Source organism: Pongo pygmaeus, chromosome 13 (assembly GCF_028885625.2).
Source record: "Pongo pygmaeus isolate AG05252 chromosome 13, NHGRI_mPonPyg2-v2.0_pri, whole genome shotgun sequence".
Taxonomy (NCBI): domain Eukaryota; kingdom Metazoa; phylum Chordata; class Mammalia; order Primates; family Hominidae; genus Pongo; species Pongo pygmaeus.
Genome location: NC_072386.2, coordinates 126,160,597 through 126,180,810, shown reverse-complemented (window position 1 = coordinate 126,180,810; position 20,214 = coordinate 126,160,597). Strand labels below are relative to the sequence as shown.

The following is a 20,214-nucleotide window of genomic DNA, read 5'->3' as shown; positions in this document are numbered from 1 at the left end:
ATCCAACTTTCATGAAACAATGATTAGACTGCACATCAATTTTTAAAAATTACATGCCAGACTATATATTGCAGAGGCTGGGCACGGTGGCTCAACCTTGTAATCCCAGCACTTTGGGAGGCTGAGGCACTTGAGGTCAGGAGTTCGAGACCCCCCTGGCCAACATGGTGAAACCCCGTTTCTACTAAAAGTACAAACATTAGCCCAGTGTGGTGGCAGGCACCTGTAATCCCAGCTACTTGGGAGGCTGAGGCAGTAGGATTGCTTGAACCCAGAAAGTGAAGGTTGCAGCGAGCTGAGATCATGCTACTGCACTCCAGCATGGGTGACAGAACGAGATTCCGTCTCAGAAAAAAGAAAAAGAAAAAGAAAAAAAGACTATATTGCAGAAGCGATTCCACATACCTGTTTTAAGTTAAAATACTCATTAAAAATATTAATACCTAGAGCCTTTAGATGAAATTGTACTACTAACTTTGTAAGTGTGAAATTTTAAGAATGACTATTTAGAAAACCTGGTTTACCTAACAGTACCTTTTGGAGAAGAGAAAAAGAATCTGACTATAAAATACATCAACACTTAAGTGAGCTGCACTATGCCCTTGTGGCCAGAAAATTGCATTTCTTTTCCTAAAAGGAAGGCAGTCTTTCATTTTTTTTTTTTTTTTGACTTCTAAAGCTTGACTTATAGTAACTTCAAACGTCACTACTTTTGGAAGATGATAGAAAAACTCTTAGAAAAAATAATTTTAGGCATTAGTCAGACGGCTGCAATACTCATCCAATATTAATTATTTGTTCTTCAGTAAGAAATTGAATTCTTCAGAGCAGATGCCCCTGACCTGCCTCACTCAATGACTACAGCCATTACAAACCAAACTGTTAGCTATATCGGCCACATGTTTTAGTAGGCTTACTGAACACCTTGAATGGTGTCTCCTGTTGCTCCACCAGGCACCACGTTCATCTGGATAAATAACAGCAGGTTACATCTAACAGATACCAGCACTAAGGTCAAAGATGGCATGAAAAAACCCAGCAGTGATGTGTGTGCTTGTTCTGGGGCACTGTCTGATGCACACAAAAGTGAACTGAGTTAACACCCTTTGGGGACAGGAGAGTTTGCTTTTCCCTGACTGGTTCTTTTTCTAATTAGCAAACCCTAACTTTATGTTTATAATGATACCCTTTTTTTCTTTTTAATCAAGACGGAGTCTCGCTCTGTGACCTGGGCTGGAGTGCAGTGGCGCAATCTCGGCTCACTGCAAGCTCCGCCTCCCAGGTTCAAGCAATTCTCCTGCCTCAGCCTCCTGAGTAGCTGGGGTTACAGGCCCTCGCCACCACACCCAGCTAATTTTTTGTATTTTTAGTAGAGACGGGGTTTACCATGTTGGTCAGGCTCGTCTCGAACTCCTGACCTCGTGATCCGCCCGCCTTGGCCTCCCAAAGTGCTGGGATTACAGGCATGACCCACCGTGCCTGGCCTATAATGATAGTCCTTTAAAAAATTCTGCCACGTTGATGATAAAGGGAGCCCACTGATTGCATCATACGCAGTGCACCTGCAGACTCCTGCAGACAGATGCTGCAGGCTGAAAGGAAAGGTCCTATTTAGAGATGCAGTAAGCAGTGGTTCAAAAAACATGAATGAGGCTGGACGCAGTTGCTCACGCCTGTCATCTGAGCACTTTGAGAGGCTGAGGCAGGCGGATCGCCTGAGGTCAGGAGCTTGAGACCAGCCTGGCCAACATGGTGAAACCCCGTCTCTACTAAAAAAAAATTAACTGGGCGTGGTGGCACACGCCTGTCGGGAGGCTGAGGCAGGAGAATCACTTGAACCTGGGAGGTGGAGGTTGCACTAAGCAGAGATCACGCTATTGCACTCCAGCCTGAGTGACAGAGTGAGACTCTGTCACAAACAAAAACAAGCAGGAACTGGGATTTTGATCATGTTCTAAAAGATCTGTTACAGGAGGCGGAGGTTGCAGTGAGCCAAGATCACGCCACTGCACTCAAGCCTAGGTGACAGAGGGAGACTCCCTCTAAAAAACAAAAATGATAACAAAAAGAAACAACAACAACAACAAATAAAAATAAAAATAAAAGACCTGTCACAGCGGAGGAGTGAAATACACATGGGCCATGACCATCAAAACACAAGCTGTGATTCCACTGCTCAATCTGTGCATGCAGGGACCGGGTGCAGCGGCGGAAGCTCACAGAGAGGAGGTGTCCCCTTGCACAGAGTCCCTGAGCAAAAAAGGGCCTTCGAGTTTCCTTTCCAGAAGGGCTTCTGCTTCCTAACGGTCCCTCACTCCCCTGTCACAGCGATTCCCTGTAATCTGAAGCAAATCGGGCATGAGGCAGTGTGTGCAATCAGCCTGTGTGTGGACTTTCCAAGCCCCCAGTCTGCTAACATGGGCAAGGCTGTCTCCAGATACTGATGCTGCTTCTGCCTCCATGACTGCAAACATAGGGCGCTTGTATTCTCTTCTGAGTCACAGTCAGCTTGTGGAATTGCAGAACTGTCCCCACTTATTTCAGCAACTCCAAGAGCTAACCTTGGTCCCAGTTTCTTTAAAGGATTAACCTGTGCAGTAACTTCAAATGTATTTATTTGTACATTGGGAGGGGGATCTACGCCTTCTTCAATACCAAGCCATCTTCTCTCTCTAAGCCTATCTTCTTTGTCTTCTGTAGAAACCAAAGATGGATCAAATGTGTCACAAATGTTGAATGTGGGCTCACAGGAGCTGTATGCTGTTTAGTTAGATGCCATTTTGGGACTAAACCTGAGCTCACTGCAACCTCCGCTTCTGGGCTCAAGCTATCCTCCTGCCTCAGCCTCCCAAGTAGCTAGGATTACAGTTACGCACTCACCATGCCTGGCTAATTTTTTTTTTCTTTTTTTTGAGACAGAGTTTCACTCTTGTTGCCCAGGCTGGAGTGCAATGGCGCGATCTCGGCTCACTGCAACCTCTGCCTCCTGAGTTCAAGTGATTCTCCTGCCTCAGCCTCCCAAGTAGCTGGGATTATAGGCATGCACCACCACACCCAGCTAATTTTATATTTTTAGTAGAGACGGTGTTTCTCCGTGTTGGTCAGGCTGGTCTCGAACTCCCGACCTCAGGTGATCCACCCGCCTCGGCCTCCCAAAGTGCTGGGATTACAGGCGTGAGCCACCGTGCCTGGCCTAATTTTTGTATTTTTGCAGACTGTGTTGCTCAGGCTAGTCTTGAACTCCTGAGCTCAAGCGATCCTCCCCACCCGGCCTTGCAAAGTGCTGGGATTACAGGTGTGAGCCACTGCGCCGGCCTCTATTAAACATTTTATGAGTATCCGGTGAACTCTGGGTCTTTGTGGAACAGGAATGTTTGTTCCTCCCACCTAGGGACCATGTGGAGAGTAGAAATCTCTTCATGAAGTCTTGTTTCTGGGGTAACACAAGAACCATTGTCCTTTTCAGTGCTTATTTCAACAATCTGAGAGATTTTGGTGGTACCATTTTGGCGTCTCCTTGAGGAATTCTTGGAAGGGCTTAATCCCACTTGTAAGGGAAAATGTTTTTTCTCTTAAGGGACTGCTTTGTGGCTGAGATGAGTCTCCCTGTGTGGATGCTTTTCTCTTTGACAGACAAACCGCCCTTGGCGTTCATGTCTATATTTTCCCTACGGCTTCCTCCCTTGTGACTGAAGCGATTCTGACAGCTGTATTTGAAGTCGTTCCATATTTTCCCCACTCTATCCATTGGCTATAAAATCGTCTGGGGCGTGCGGGGCAGCCTTATGCAGGGCACCTGCGGCCAGGCAGGACAGGCCCGGATGGCACAGTCCCCGACAGGGCGAGGATGGCCCAGATGGCACAGTCCCCGACAGGGCGAGGATGGCCCGGATGGCACAGTCCCCGACAGGGCGAGGATGGCCCAGACGGCACAGTCCCCGACAGGGCGAGGATGCCTGCTCTCTGGTGTGTTCTGTCCCCTCTGACTGCACAGCCCACCCCCCATCCCCCCATCCCCCCACCCTGGCCAGCCCTTCCTCTTCGCCTGTTCCCCCTCCCCTCCCCCGACCCCGGACAGCCCTTCCTCTTCGCCTGTTTCCCCTCCCCTCCCCCCACCCCGGACAGCCCTTCCTCTTCGCCTGTTTCCCCCCCACTCCCCCCACCCCGGCCAGCCCTTCCTCTTCACCTGTTTCCCCTCCCTTCCCCCCACCCCGGACAGCCCTTCCTCTTCACCTGTTTGCTCCCCTCCGCCCACCTCAGCTAGCCCTTCCTCTTCACCTGTTTCCCCCCACTCCCCCCACCCCAGACAGCCCTTCCTCTTCGCCTGTTTCCCCCTCTCCGCCCATCCCAGCCAGCCCTTCCTCTTCACCTGTTTCCCCTCCCTTCCCCCCACCCTGGACAGCCCTTCCTCTTCACCTGTTTCCCCCCCACTCCCCCTACCCCGGACAGCCCTTCTCTTCATCTGTTTCCCCCCATTCCCCCTACCGCAGCCAGCCCTTCCTCTTCACCTGTTTCCCCCCACTCCCCCCACCCCAGCCAGCCCTTCCTCTTTACCTGTTTCCCCTCCCCCCACCCCAAACAAGCCCTTCTTCTTCACCTGTTTCTCCCCCTCCCCCCACCCCAGCCAGCCCTTCCTCTTTACCTGTTTCCCCTCCCCTCCGCCCACCCCGGACAGCCATTCCTCTTCACCTGTTTCCCCCCTCCCCCGTCTGGAATGGCTAAATACACTCTTTGGTGAAGTGCTGGGTCAGGCCTCTCGTCTATTTTTCCTATTGTGTTAATGATCTTTTTTCTCACTGCTTCATAAAATTTCTTTAAATAATAAAATGGAAATGACTGAAAATGGCTATTTTTGGTTACATATATTACAAATATTTTATTTCACTTTCTAACTTGCCTTTTCCTTTTCTTCCTGGAATCTTTTGATGAATAGAAGCTCTTATCTTCTTCCCATTTTGAAAACTGTGGTAAAATAGGCTGGGCATGGTGGCTCGTGCCTGTAATCCCAGCACTTTGAGAGGCCGAGGTGGGCAAATCATTTGAGGTCAGGAGTTCGAGACCAGCCTGGCCAACATGGTGAAACCCTGTCTCTACTAAAAATACAAAAATTAGCCCGGCGTGATGACGCACGCCTGTAATCCCAGCAACCCAGGAGGCTGAGGCAGGAGAAATGCTTGAACCCAGGAGGTGGAGGTTGCAGTGAGCTGAGATTGCACCACTGCACTGCAGTCTGGATGACAAAGCAAGACTCCTTCTCAAACAAACAAACAAAAAATTGTGGTAAAATAGATATAACATAAAATTTACCATCTTAGCCCTTTTTAAGTGTAGAGCTTAGTTGCGTTAAGTACATTCATAATACTGTGTGGCCATTGCCACCAAGCATCTTCGGAACTCTTTCCACCTTGTAAAGCTGAAGCTGTACACCCATTCAAACAACAAACTCCCACAATCCCCTTCCAGCTCCTGCAACCACCTTTCCACTCTGTCACTATGAATTGGACTGCTCTAGGCCCCTCATGTAAGTAGAACCCTAAAGCATCTGCCTTTATGTGACTGGTTTGCGTCGCTTAGCTCAGTGTCCTTAAGATCCGTCTGCACTGTAGCATGTGTCAGAATTGTGTTCCCTTTTTTTTTTTTTTTTTTTTGTTGACAGAGTCTCGCTCTGTTGCCCAGGCTGGAGTGCAGTAGTGAGATCTCGGCTCACTGCAAGCTCCACCTCCCGGGTTCACGCCATTCTCCTGCCTCAGCCTCCGGAGTAGCTGGGACCATAGGCGCCCGCCACCACGCCCAGCTAATTTTTTTGTATTTTTAGTAGAGACGGGGTTTCACCATGTTAGCCAGGATGGTCTCGATCTCCTGACCTCGTGATCCGCCCGCCTCAGCCTCCCAAAGTGCTGGGATTACAGGCGTGAGCCACTGCGCCCGGCCAGAATTGTGTTCCTTTTTAAGGCTGAATAATATTCCGTGGTTCGTATACACCACATTTTGCTTGTCCGTTCACCTGTGGGTGGACACTTGGGTTGCTTCTGTTTCAGTGATTGTGAATAATGCTGTTAGGAACACGGGTATGAAAATATTTCTTAGAGACCCTGCTTTCAATTCTTTTGCGTATATGCCCAGAAGAATTCCTGGACCATTTGGTTATTCTTTTTTTGCTTTTGTGAGGAAATGTCATAGTATTTCCCCAAGCAGCTGTACCATTTTATATTCTCACTAACAGTAGGCAAATGAGATTTTGTTTGTTTGTTTTGAGACAGGGTCTGGCTCTGTCCCTCAGGCTGGAGTGAAGTGGGGCCACCTCCACCTCCAAGGCTCAAGCGATCCTCCCACCTCAGTCTCCCGAGTAGCTGGGACTACAGGCGCACGCCACCATGCCTGGCTAATTTTCGTATTTTTTTTTGTAGAGATGGAGTCTTGCTATGTTGCCCAGGCTGGTCTCAAACTCTTGGGCTCAAGTGATTTCCCGTCTTGACCTCCCAAAGTTCTGGAATTACCGGTGTCAGCCGCTGTGCACGGCCCTGCAAGTGTTTCAATTTCTTTACAGCTTCACCAACACTTTTTTTTTTTAATAGTAGCCATCCTAATGGGTGTGAGGTGGTGAGGAGAGAAGCCATTTCTCTCACTGTCTCCTGTCTCTGAAGAGGAGGAGGAAGTAAAAGTTGAAAAACGATAGGAATGAAGTCAGTGGTAAGACCAGCTGGTGCCACTGATGACCTGGCCTGAGGTGAAAAGATTAAGCCCCGCCCCCCCGCCCCCCACTCTAACCACAGGTGCTCTCAATCCATCACGACCCTTTCAGGTGGAACCACTTAGAGTTGTAAGCCCTTAAAAGGGCCAGGAACTCTGTCTTTGGGGAGCTCGGCTCTTAAGACGCGAGTCGGCCAATGCTCCCGGCCGAATAAAAAAACCTCTTCCTTCTTTAATCCGGTGTCTGAGGAGTTTTGTCTGTGGCTCATCCTGTTACATTTCTTGGTTCCCTGACTGGGAAACGAGGTGATTAACGGACGGTTGAGGCAGCCCTTTAGGCTGCTTAGGCCTGCCCTGTGGAGCATCCCTGCGGGGGACTCCGACCAGCTCCAGCAACGCGGATCCTGAGAGAGCTCCCGCGTAGGAAATTGCCCCGGTGGAACGCCTTGTCAGAGCAGCGCATGGCAGGCCCCGGTGGAGGATCAACGCAGTGGCTGAACACCGGGAAGGAACTGGCACTGAACATCTCGTCTGGACATCTGAAACTTGGTAAGACTGGTCTTTGGAACTTGCCCACTCCATTTGAGTGGAAGCGTGGCCTGATCACCCATGGCGTGCCTGTACCGGCACTTTGGTTCTTGTTTTTGACTTGACTTGGATTGCTTGATACTTTGGTTTTGGTTTTGACCTGGCTTGGATTTCTGGATACTCCAATTTTGGTTTTGATTCTGGTCTGGTGTAAACTGAAAAAATGTGTGTGTGCCTTTTTTTTTTTTTTTTTTTACCTGTTCTTTGTTCTGTGGTGTGCGTGTGGTGTGAGCGTGGTGTTTTGTCTCGAGGAAACGGGTCAGACACAAAGTAAGCCTACTCCGCTAGGAACTATGTTGAAAAATTTCAAGGAAGGATTTAATGGAGACTATGGGGTTACTGTGACACCAGGGAAACTTAGAACTTTGTGTGAAATAGATTGGCCAACATTAGAAATGGGTTGGCCATCAGAAGGAAGCCTGGACAGGTCCCTTGTTTCTCAGGTGTGGCACAAGGGAACTGGTAAAGGATACCTAAACCAGTTCCCATACATAGACACTTGGTTACAGCTGGTGCTAGAGCCCCCACAGTGGCTAAGAGGGCAGGCAGCAGCAATGCTAGTAGCAAAGCGACAGATAGCCAAGGAAGGATCCCACTCCACCCACCCAGGGAAATCAACTCCTGAAGTTCTGTTCGACCCAACATCAGAAGATCCATTGCAGGAGATGGCACGAGTGATCCCAGTGGTGCCCTCCCCTTACCAGGGAGAGAGGCTCTCCGCTCTTGAGCCCACAGTGCTTGCGCCTCTGCAAGACAAGCATATCCCTAGGCCACCCAGAGTAGACAAGAGAGGAGGTGAAGCCTCGGGAGAAACCCCTCCCTTGGCAGCTCGTTTAAGACCCAAAACTGCCCCTGAGAGAGCAGCAGTATACTGGGATAGATGAGGATGGTCACGTGGTGGAGGAGTGTGTTTTTGTGAACCAGCCCTTCACCTCTGCTGACCTTCTCAACTGGAAAAACAATACCCCGTTCTATACTGAAAAGCCACAAGCTCTAATTGATTTGCTCCAAACTGTTATCCAGACCCATAACCCCACTTGGGCTGATTGCCACCAGCTGCTCATGTTCCTCTTTAACACAGATGTAAGGTGGAGAGTGCTCCAAGCAGCAACTAAGTGGCTAGAGGAACATGCACCAGCTGATTATCAAAACCCCCAAGAGTATGTAAGGACCTAGTTACCAGGATCCGACCCCCAGTGGGGCCCAAATGAAAGAGAGGATATGCAAAGGCTAAAGCGAGACAGGGAAGCTGTCTTGGAAGGGTTAAAGAGGGGAGCTCAGAAGGCCACAAACGTTAACAAGGTCTCTGAGGTCATTCAGGGAAAAGAAGAAAGTCCAGCACAATTCTATGAGAGACTGTGTGAGGCCTGTCGTATGTATACTCCCTTTGATCCCGATAGCCCTGAAAATCAGTGCATGATTAACATGGCTTTAGTTAAAGCGCAGAAGACATTAGAAGAAAACTGCAGAAACAGGCTGGGTTTGCAGGGATGAATACATCAGTTATTAGAAATAGCTAAACAGGTGTTTGTAAACAGGGATGCAGTAAGCCGTAAGAAAAACCACAAAGAGAATGAACGTCAGGCCCGGCGAAAGGCCGACCTGTTAGCTGCAGCAATCAGAGGGGTCCCCCCAAAGAGGCCAGGGAAGGGGGCCATGGGAAAGAAACTCAACTTGGTTGTCAGAGTTTGCAGTGTAACCAGTGTGCTTATTGTAAAGAAATAGGACATTGGAAGAACAAATGCCCTCAGCTAAAAAGAAAGCAAGGCGACTCAGAGCAGGAGGCCCCAGACAAGGAGGAAGGGGCCCTGCTCAACCTGGCAGAAGGGTTATTGGACTGAGGGGGACCGGGCTCAAGTGCCCTGAAAGAGCCTATGGTCAGCATGACAGTCGGGGGTAAAGACATTGATATTCTTGTAGATACCATTGCTGAACATTCGGTAGTAACCGCCCCAGTTGCCCCCTTATCCAAAAAGACTATAGACATAATCGGAGATGAGGGTTTCAGCAAAGCAAGCTTTCTGCTTGCCCCAGACTTGTACTGTAGGAGGACATAAAGTGATTCATCAGTTTTTGTACACGCCTGACTGTCCCTTGCCCTTGTTGGGAAGGGACTTGCTTAGCAAGCTGAGAGCCACTATCTCTTTTACAGAGTATGGCTCTTTGCTGCTAAAGTTACCCGGAATGGGAGTCATTATGACCCTTATCGTCCCCTGAGAGGAGAAATGGAGACTTTTCTTAACTGAGCCGGGCCAAGAGATAAGACCAGCTCTGGCTAAGCGGTGGCCAAGAGTATGGGCGGAAGACAACCCTCCAGGGTTGGCAGTCAACCAAGCCCCTGTACTTAAGCTTGGGGCCCAGCCAGTTAGGCAAAAACAGTCCCCAGTCCCCAGAGAAGCTCTTAAAGGTATCCAGGTCCATCTCAAGCACTTAAGAACTTCTGGAATTATAGTTCCTTGTCAGTCTCCATGGAACACTCCCCTCCTGCCTGTTCCCAAGCCAGGGACCAAGGACTACAGGCCGGTACAGGATTTGTGCTTGGTTAATCAAGCTACAGTGACTTTACATCCAACAGTACCTAACCCGTCCACATTGTTGGGGTTGCTGCCAGCTGAGGACAGCTGGTTCACCTGCTTGGACCTAAAAGACACTTTCTTTAGTATCAGATTAGCCCTGAGAGCCAGAAGCTGTTTGCCTTTCAGTGGGAAGATCGGGAGTCAGGTTTCACTACTCAGTACACTTGGACCCGGCTTCCCCAAGGGTTTAAGAACTGCCCCACCATCTTTGGGGAGGCGTTGGCTTGAGACCTCCAGAAGTTTCCCACCAGAGACCTAGGCTGCATATTGCTCCAGTATGTTGATGACCTTTTGCTGGGACACCCCATGGCAGTTGGGTGCGCCAAGGGAACAGATGCCCTACTCCGGCACCTGGAGGACTGTGGTTATAAGGTGTCCAAGAAAAAAGCTCAGATCTGCTGACAGCAGATACGTTACTTGGGATTTACTATCCGACAGGGGGAGCGCAGCCTGGGATCAGAAAGAAAGCAGGTTATTTGCAATCTTTCAGAGCTTAAGAGCAGAAGGCAGGTGAGAGAATTCTTAGGAGCTGTGGGGTTTTGTAGACTGTAGATCTCAAACTTTGCAATATTAGCCAAGACTTTGTATGAGGTCACAAAGGGGGTGGGGACCGGGAACCTTTTGAATGGGGATCCCAACAACAGCAAGCCTTTCATGAGTTAAAGAAAAAACTGATGTCAGCCCCAGCCCTGGGGCTACCCGATCTGACAAAGCCTTTTACATTGTATGTGTCAGGGAGAGAAAAGATGGCAGTTGGAGTTTTAACCCAAACTGTGGGGCCCTGGCCGAGGCTGGTGGCCTCCCTCTCTAAACAACTAGATGTGGTTTCTAAAGGATGGCCCCCGTGTTTGAGGGCCTTGGCAGCAACTGCCCTGCTAGTACAAGAAGCAAATAAGCTGACTCTTGGGCAAAACCTGAACATAAAGGCCCCCCATGCTGTGCTGACTTTAATGAATACTAAAGGACATCATTGGCTAATGAATGCCAGACTCACCAAGTACCAAAGTTTGCTCTGTGAAAATCCCCATATAACCATTGAAGTTTGTAACACCTTGAACCCTGCCACCTTGCTCCCGGTGTTGTACCTGAGCGAGTTAGAAAAACGCCACACTTTGAGACGAATTAAGAGTCCTTTATTAGCCAGCGACCAAGAGAAGGCTAATGCTCAAAATTCTCTCGGCCCTGAGGAAGGGGCTTGGTTAATTTTTATACCCTGGTTTAGGAAGAGGAGTAGGGGGGTCTAGTTAAAACAATCTTAAGTTAAGTAGTCAAAAAGTTAAAAGGATAAATGGTTACGGGAAAGTAAACAGTTCCAGGTGCAGGGGTTTTAAGACTATTACAAGGTGATAGATGCGGGGCTTTGGGCATTATCAATCAGACGAATTCTTGGGGACTGCGGATATAGCTTGCCACAGTATCTTATCAGTTAATTGCATTCTTGGATGTGCTGGGAGTCAGCTTGCACAAGTTAAGTCCTTGAGGAAGGGGCTGCCAGCGAAAGAGCCAAGATAGAGTCTGTCTGATTCTCTTAGAGAGTCCATTCAGGTGGAAACAAGGCTGGGTGATTAAAGGAAAAGGGGGAGTCTAAAAACAGGGTTAGTAAAAATGAGTTTGGGCATTACACCGGTATCAGAGAGCCCTGTCGAGCATGATTGTATAGAAGTGCTACATTCAGTTTAGCAGACCTGACCTCCGGGACTGGCCTTGGGCATCAGTAGATTGGGAACTATACGTGGACGGGAGCAGCTACATCAGCCCACAAGGAGAGAGATGTGCAGGGTATGTAGTGGTAACCCTGGACACTGTTGTTGAAGCCAGATCGTTGCCCCAGGGCACTTCAGCCCAGAAAGCTGAACTCATTGCTTTAATTCTGGCCTTAGAACTCAGTGAAGGTGACTGTAAACATTTACACTGATTCTCGGTATGCCTCTTTAACCCTTCAAGTGCATGGTGCATTATATAAAGAAAAGGGCCTATTGAACTCTGGGGGAAAAGACATAAAATATCAACAAGAAATCTTGCCATTATTAGAAACAATATAGAAACCCCACAAGGTGGCAGTTATGCATTGCAGAGGACACCAGCGAGCTTCCACCTTGGTGGGTTTGGGGAATTCCTGCACTGACTCAGAGGCTCAAAAAGCAGCATCTGCCTGCTTCCGGGCCTCAGTCACAGCCCCTCTGCTCCCTCAAGCACCTGATCTTGTACCTACTTATTCTAAAGAAGAAAAGGACTTTCTCCAGGTAGAGGGAGGACAAGTGATGGAGGAAGGATGGATTCGGTTACCAGATGGGAGAGTAGCTGTGCCACAGCTGCTGGGAGCTGCAGTTGTACTGGCTGTGCAGGAAACCACCCATCTAGGTCAGGAGTCACTGGAAAAGTTGTTAGGCCGGTATTTCTACATCTCGCATTTGTCAGCCCTTGCCAAAACAGTGACCCAGTGGTGTGTTACCTGCCGACAGCATGATGCGAGGCAAGGTCCAGCCGTTCCGCCCGGCATACAAGCTTATGGAGCAGCCCCCTTTGATAGATCTCCAGGTAGACTTCACAGAGATGCCAAAGTGTGGAGGTAACAAGTATTAACTAGTTCTCCTGTGTACCCACTCTGGGTGGGTGGAGGCTTATCCAACATGAACTGAGAAAGCTCATGAAGTAACCCGTGTGCTTCTTCAAGATCTTATTCCTAGATTTGGACTGCCCTTATGGATCGGCTCAGATAACGGGCCTGCATTTGTGGCTGACTTGGTACAGAAGATGGCAAAGGTATTGGGGATCACATGGAAGCTGCATGCTGCCTACCGGCCTCAGAGTTCCAGAAAGGTGGAGCAGATGAATTGGACTATCAAAAATAGTTTAGGGAAAGTACATCAGGAAACAGGATTAAAATGGATACAGGCTCTCCCTATGGTATTATTTAAAATTAGGTGTACCTCTTCTAAAAGAACAGGATATTCCCCTTATGAAATATTATATCATAGACCTCCTCCCATATTGCGGGGACTTCCAGGCACTCCCCAAGAGTTAGGTGAAATTGAGTTACAGTGACAGCTACAGGCTTTAGGAAAAATTACACAAACAATCTCAGCCTGGGTAAATGAGAGATGCCCTGTTAGCTTATTCTCCCCAGTTCACCCTTTCTCCCCAGGTAATCGAATATGGATCAAGGACTGGAACGTAGCCTCTTTGTGCCCACAGTGGAAAGGACCCCAGACTGTGGTCCTGACCACTCCCACCGCTGTGAAGGTAGAGGGAATCCCAGCCTGGATCCACCACAGCCGTGTAAAACCTGCAGTGCCTGAAACCTGGGCGGCAAGACCAAGCCCAGACAACCCTTGCAGAGTGACCCTGAAGAAGATGACAAGCCCTGCTCCAGTCACACCCGGAAGCTGACTGGTCCATGCATGGCCGAAGCATGAGGAAGCTCATTGTGGAACTAATTTTTCTTAAATTTTGGACTTGTACAGTAAGGAATTCAACTGACCTTCCTCAGACTGAGGTAGGGCAAAAAGTTAAAACAGTCTTTTTGTTTAAAAGGGACTTGTGTGTATAATGCCACCCAGTACAAGGTATGCAGCCCAGGAAGTGACCGGACTGATGTGTGCTATAACCCATTAGAACTACTTAATTCCCGTTGGAAAACAGGAGAGTATGTAACTCTAGGAGTCAATGGAACTGGACTGGCAGGAAGACCTGGGTAATGTAGATGAGAGTGAGAACTTCCACTAGTGAGTGAGGTTCTCAAAGGGGGGAATGAGGAGAGAAGCCATTTCTCCTACTGTCTCCTGTCTCTGAAGAGGAGGAGGAAGAAAAAGTTGTAAAACAACAGGAATGAAGTCAATGCCAAGACCAGCCGGTGCCACTGATGACCCAGCCTGAGGTTAAAAGATTACCCCTCCCCCTACCACTCTAACCACATGTGCTCTCAATCCATCACGACCCTTTCACATGGAACCCCTTAGAGTTGTAAGCCCTTAAAAGGGCCAGGAACTCTGTCTTCGGGGAGCTCTGCTCTTAAGACGTGAGTCTGCCAATGCTTCTGGCCAAATAAAAAAACCTCTTCCTTCTTTAATCCGGTGTCCGAGGAGTTTTGTCTGCAGCTCGTCCTGTTACAGTGGCATGTAATTGTAGTTTTGATACACTTTTCCCTAATGACTAGTGCTGTTGAGTGCCTTTTCATGCACTTATTGTCCACTTGTATATCTTCTTTGGAATAATATCTGTTCAAGTCCTTCCCATTTTTTACTTGGGGTTTTTTTTGTTTGTTTTTGTGTTTTGAGACAGAGTCTCACTCTGTCACCAGGCTGGAGTACAGTGGTGCAATCTTAGCTCACTGCAACCTCCACCTCTTGGGTTCAAGTAATTCTCCTGCCTCAGCCTCCCTAGTAGTAGCAGGGATTACAGGTGCCCACCACCACATCCAGCTAATCTTTGTATTTTTAGTAGAGATGGGGTTTCACCATGTTGCCCAGGCTTGTCTCGAATTCCTGACCTCAGATGATCCGCCTGTCTCAGCCTCCCAAAGTTCTGAGATTACAGGTGTGAGCCACTACAATTGTGTTGTTTTTTTGTTGTTAAATCTTAGGAGTTCCCTATATATTCTAGATATTAATCCCTTATTAGATACATGATTTTCAAATATTTTCATCCATTCTGTAGGTTGCCTTTTAATTTTGTTGATAGTGTCTTTTGAAGCATAAAAATTTTAAATTTTCGTGAAGTCTAAGTGGCCTATTTTTTCTTTTGTTGCCAGTGTCTTTGCTGTCATCAAAGAAATTATCACCAAATCCAATGTTTTGAAGCATTTGCTCTGTGTTTTATAGTTTTAGGTCTTACATTTAGGTCTTTGGTCCATTTTGAGTTAATTTTTCTATACGGTGTAAGATAAGGGTCCAACTTTATTCTTTTGCATGTGAATATCTGGTTTTCCCAGCACCATTTGTTGAAAAGACCGTTGTTTCCACATTGAATGGTCTTGGCACTCTTTTCAGAAATCATTTGACCATGTATGCAAGTGTTTATTTCTGGGTCTCTATTCCATCCCTTTGGTCTGTATGTCTTTATGCCAGTACCACACTCTTTTGATGACTGTAGCTTTGTAGTGAGTTTTGAAATCAAAGTGTGGGTCCTTCAGCTTTGTTCGTCTTTTTGAAGATTGTTTTGGTTATTTGGGGTCCCTTGAGATTCCATATGAATTTTAGAATGAGTTTTCCTCTTTCTGCCAAAAACATCATTGGGATTTTGATAGGAATTGCATTGAATCTATAGATCACTTAGGGTAGTATTGACATCTTAACAATATTGCAACTTCCAATCTGCTAACACACGATGTGTTTTTGTTTATTTATATTTTCTTATTTCTTTCAACAATTTTCTTTTTAGTTTTCTTTGTACAAGACTTTCACCTTCTTGGTTAATTCCTAAAAATTTCCTTTCCAATGCTATTGTAGATGGAATTGTTCTCATAATTTCCTTTTCTGGTTGTTCTTTGTTAATGTACAGAAATGAAACTGATTTTTATGTGCTGACTTTGTATCCTGAATTTTTGCTGAATTCATGTATACTGTTTGTATGTGGAATCCTTGGAGTCGTTTTCTTTCTTTCTTTTCTTTTCTTTTTTTTTTTTTTTTTTGAGATGGAGTCTCGCTCTGTCACCCAGGCTGGAGTGCAGTGGTGAGATCTCGGCTCACTGCAGCCTCCACCTCCTGGGTTCAAGTGATTTTCTGGCCTCAGCCTTCTGAGTAGCTGGGATTACAGGCATGAGCCACCACACCAGCCCATCCTTGGAGTTTTCTACGTACATTATATCAGCTGTGAACAGAGATAGTTTAGTTACTTCTTCCTTTTCAATTTGGATAGGATACCTTTTATTTCTTTTAGCCTAATTGCTCTGGCTAGAACTTCCAGAACTATGTTGAATGGGAGTGGCATAAGCAGGCATCCTCGTCTTGTTCCTGATCTTAGACGAGCTAAAACTTTTAGTCTTTCACCACTGAGTGTAATGTTCACTGTGGGATTTTCATATATGGCTTTTTATTATGTGAGGTAGTTTTCTGCTCTTCCTAGTTTGTTGAGAGGTTATTTTTTTCTTCTTTTTTTTTTCACAAAAATGTGTCGGATTTTGTCAAATGCTTTTTTTTTTTTTTTTTTTTTTTCATCTATTGAGAGGATCATGTGGTTTCTCCCTTTTGGTTTTCTTCATGTTGTTCATTTTGTTGATGTGGTTTATACCATGGATCAGTGTTTTTTTTGGTTGTTGTTGTTGTTGTTGTTTTTTTTTTTTTTTTTTGAGACGGAGTCTTTCTCTGTCACCCAGGCTGGAGTGCAGTGGCATGATCTTGGCTCACTGCAAGTTCCACCTCCCGGGTTCATGCCATTCTCCTGCCTTAGCCTCCTGAGCAGCTGGGATTACAGGCGCCCACCACCATGCCTGGCTAAGTTTTGTATTTTTAGTAGGGAAGGGGTTTCACTGTGTTAGCCAGGATGGTCTCAATCTCCTGACCTTGTGATCCACCCCCCTCGGCCGGGGGTGGGGCTGTGCTGGGATTACAGGCGTGAACCACCACGCCTGGCCCATGGATCAGTTTTTTATGTGTTGAACTGTCCTGGGGAAGCTCTTAGTTTTAACGTGGTTAAACATTTCAATATTTTTTCTCTGTGGTTAACATTTTTTTTCCTTTGCCTGCTCCAAGGTTATAAGGTCGTTTCCTTACATTACTTTTAAAAATCGTTATTGTTTTGCTTCTCCTGTTTAGCTTTACAGTCCATGTGGGACTAGCTTTTGTGTGTAAGGTGAAGTAGGTATTATGTATGTTTTAAAAACTATGAATGTCTGGCCAGTCGTGGTGGCTCAGGCCTGTAATCCCAGCACTTTGGGAGTCTGAGGTGGGTGGATCACCTGAGGTCAGGAGTTCGAGACCAGCCTGGCCAATATGGTGAAGCCCCATCTCTACTAAAAGTACCAAAATTAGCTGGGTGTGGTGGTGGGTGCCTGAAATCCCAGTTACTCAGGAGGCTGAGGCAGAATTGCTTAGAACCCGGGAGGTGGAGGTTTCAGTGAGCTGAGATCTTGCCACTGCACTCTAGCCTGGGCAACAAGGACAAAACTCTGTCTCAAAAAGAAAAACAACAACAAACAAACAAACAAAAAAGTCTAATTGTCCCAGAACCATGAATTGAGGAAACCGTTTGTTCCTCAGTGTCCTGCAGTAGCACTTTTGTTATAAATCAAGTGTCCATTTATGCAAAGATCTGGTTCTGGCTTCCATACTCCATTTTCAAATCACACTGTTTCAGTTACTCGATCACTAGCTTCATTATCCATTCAGAAGTTGATGGGCATACAAATTTGGGGCAATTATGTAGTCATTTGGGTCTGGCTTCTTTCACTTAGCATAGTACATTAAAAACTCATCCACATGTCTGCATTTATCAGAAGTTTGTAACCTGTGAATGGTTGGCTTGTGTTCCGTTGGATGTACAATAGTTGGTTTATCCACTCACCAGCTGATGGATATTTGGATTGTTTCCAGGTTTTGGCTATTACAAATCATGCTGCCATAAATGGTGTCTTTCTATGGACAGGTATTTCCTTTACTCTTGGGTAAACACCAAGGGGTGAAAGCCCTGGCTCATATGGTAACTTTATGTGAAATTGCCAAATTGTTTTCCAAAGCAGCGGTACCATTTTGCATTCCTACCAGGAATGAAGGAGAATTTCAGTTTCTCCATATCCTCGTCTGCTCTCCATATTGTCAGGGTGTGTGTTAATTTTAGTTATTTAAAGTGGTATGTGGTGATATCTCATATGGTTTTAATTTACATTCCCCTAATGACAAGTGATGTTCATTATCATTTGGGTGTTCATGTCACCTGTGTGTCTTCTTTTTTTTTTTTTTTTTGAGACGGAGTCTCACTCTGTCGCCCAGGCTGAAGTGCAGTGGCGTGATCTCGGCTCACTGCAAGCTCCGCCTCCTGGGTTCATGCCATTCTCTTTCCTCAGCCTCCCGAGTAGCTGGGACTACAGGCGCCCACCACCATGCCCAGCTAATTTTTTTTTTTGGATATTTAGTACTAAGAGACAGGGTTTCACCATGTTAGCCAGGATGGTCTTGATCTCCTGACCTCGCGATGCACCCACCTCGGCCTCCCAAAGTGCTGGGATTACAGGCGTGAGCCACCCTGCCTGGCCATCTGTGTATCTTCTTTAGTGAAGTGTCTATTCATCTTTTTCTCCCAATTTTAAAATTAGAAAAAAATTTGTTTTCTTACTCGGGAATTCTTTCATATTCTAGATTCATGCCTTTTATCAGATATATGTTCTGCAAATTTTTTTTTTCTCAGCCTGTGGCTTATCTTTTCACTTTCTTAACAGTGGTGCTAGCACAGCAGACATTTTTAATTTTCAATAAAGTATCCTTTATAGTATTTTTATTTTCTGATTCATGCTTTTGAGTCATACCTAAGAAATCTTTGCCTGACCCAAGGCCATTGATATGGTTTGGCTGTGTCCCCACCCAAATCTCATCTTGAATTATAGCTGCCATAATTCCCACATGTTGTGGGAGGGACCTGGTGGGAGATAATTGAATCATGTGAGTAGTTTCCCCCATAGTGTTTTCGTGGTAGAGAATAAGTCTCATGAGATCTGATGATTTTATAAGGGGCTTTCCCTTTTGCTTGGTTCTCATTCTCTCTTGCCTGCTGCCATGAAAGATGTGACTTTTGCCTTCTGCCATGATTGTGAGGCCTCTCCAGCCACGTGGAACTGTGAGTCCATTAAACCTCTTTTTCTTTATAAATTACCCAGTCTTAGGCCAGGTATGGTGGCTCCTGCCTGTAATCCCAGCACGTTGGGAGGCCGAGGCGGGCTGATCACCTGTGGTTGGGAGTTTGTAACCAGCCTGACCAACATGGAGAGACCCCATCTCTACTAAAAATACAAAATTAGCTGGGTATGGTGGCACATGTCTGTAATCTCAGCTACTTGGGGGGCTGAGGCGGGAGAATCGCTTGAACCTGGGAGGTGGACGTTGTCATGAGATCGTGCCATTGCACTCCAGCCTGGCCAACAAGAGCAAAACTCTGTCTTCAAAAAAAAAAAAAATTACCCAGTCTCGGGTATGTCTTTATCTTTATCAGCAGCATGAAAACGGACTAATACAGCCATTAAGATTTTCTCCTATGTTTTCCTTGGTGGTTAACATTTTTTTCTTTGCCTGACTTTACTGCATTCACTAGGAAGTACAGTGTTAATCAGAAATGATGGCAGCAGACTTCCATGTCTCATTTCTGTTTTCCAGAATTTCACCAAGTGAGGTATTTGCTGTATTACTTATTTCTAGTTCCATCTTATTCCTAGTTTGTAGTTTGTAGGTTGCTACAAAGTCTTAAATCATGAATAGATTCTGAATTTTATAGAATACATGTTGAATTTCTTCACGATTAAGATGTTCAAATGATTTTGTCATCTTTAAAGATATTTACATTTATTTATTTTTTAAAATTTCAGCATATTGTACCTGTAAACATCTTTATTTTTTCATTGTTGTGAGTGACACTGATGTATCTTCAAATGTCAACAACTTGAAATTCCTGGAACACATTTGATTGTCATATTATTCCTTGTATGTATTACTTACTGGGCTGGTCTTAAATAGTTATAGGGATACTTAGGAACTGTATTTGCAACCATTTTGGTAAGTTGTATTTTTTTTTCTTTCTTTCTTTTTTTTTTTTTTTATTGAGACATTGTCTCACTCTGTTGCCCAGGCTGGAGTGCAGTGGCACGATCTCGGCTCACTGCAACCTCTGCCTCCCGGGTTCACGCCATTCTCCTGCCTCAGCCTCCTGAGTAGCTGGGAGTACAGGCACGCACCACCACGCCCGGCTAATTTTTTGTATTTTTAGTAGAGACAGGGTTTCATCATGTTTGCCAGACTGGTCTCAATCTCCTAACCTTGTGATCTGCCCACCTCGGCCTCCCGAAGTGCTGGGATTACAGGCGTGAGCCACTGTGCCTGGCCCGGTAAGTTATATTTTTCTTAGAATTCATCTGTTAAATGTTATTTTCAAACATATTGGCATGGAGCTGCACTCCACACCATTTTCACAGCTGCTGTGTGTGTGTAGGGTCTGTGGTCTTGCCACTTTTACTATTGTTATTGGCTATTCGTGCATTATGCCTCTCTCTCTTAAACAGCTTTATTAAGGAATAATTTATATCCTGTAAAATTCATCTGTTGTAAGTATATGACTCAATTTAGTGGGTTTTTTGTTTGTTTGCTTTTTGAGATGGAGTCTCACTCTGTCTCCCAGGCTGGAATGCAATGGTGCAATCTTGGCTCACTGCAACCTCTGCCTC

General features: G+C 46.2%; 1 pseudogene; it reads right to left on the bottom strand.

Annotated features, from left to right (window-relative positions):
* Positions 1 to 913: 913 nt before the first annotated feature.
* LOC129043555 (suppressor of cytokine signaling 5-like) lies at positions 914 to 7,216 on the bottom strand (annotated as a pseudogene).
* Between the last annotated feature and the right edge of the window lie 12,998 nt (positions 7,217 to 20,214).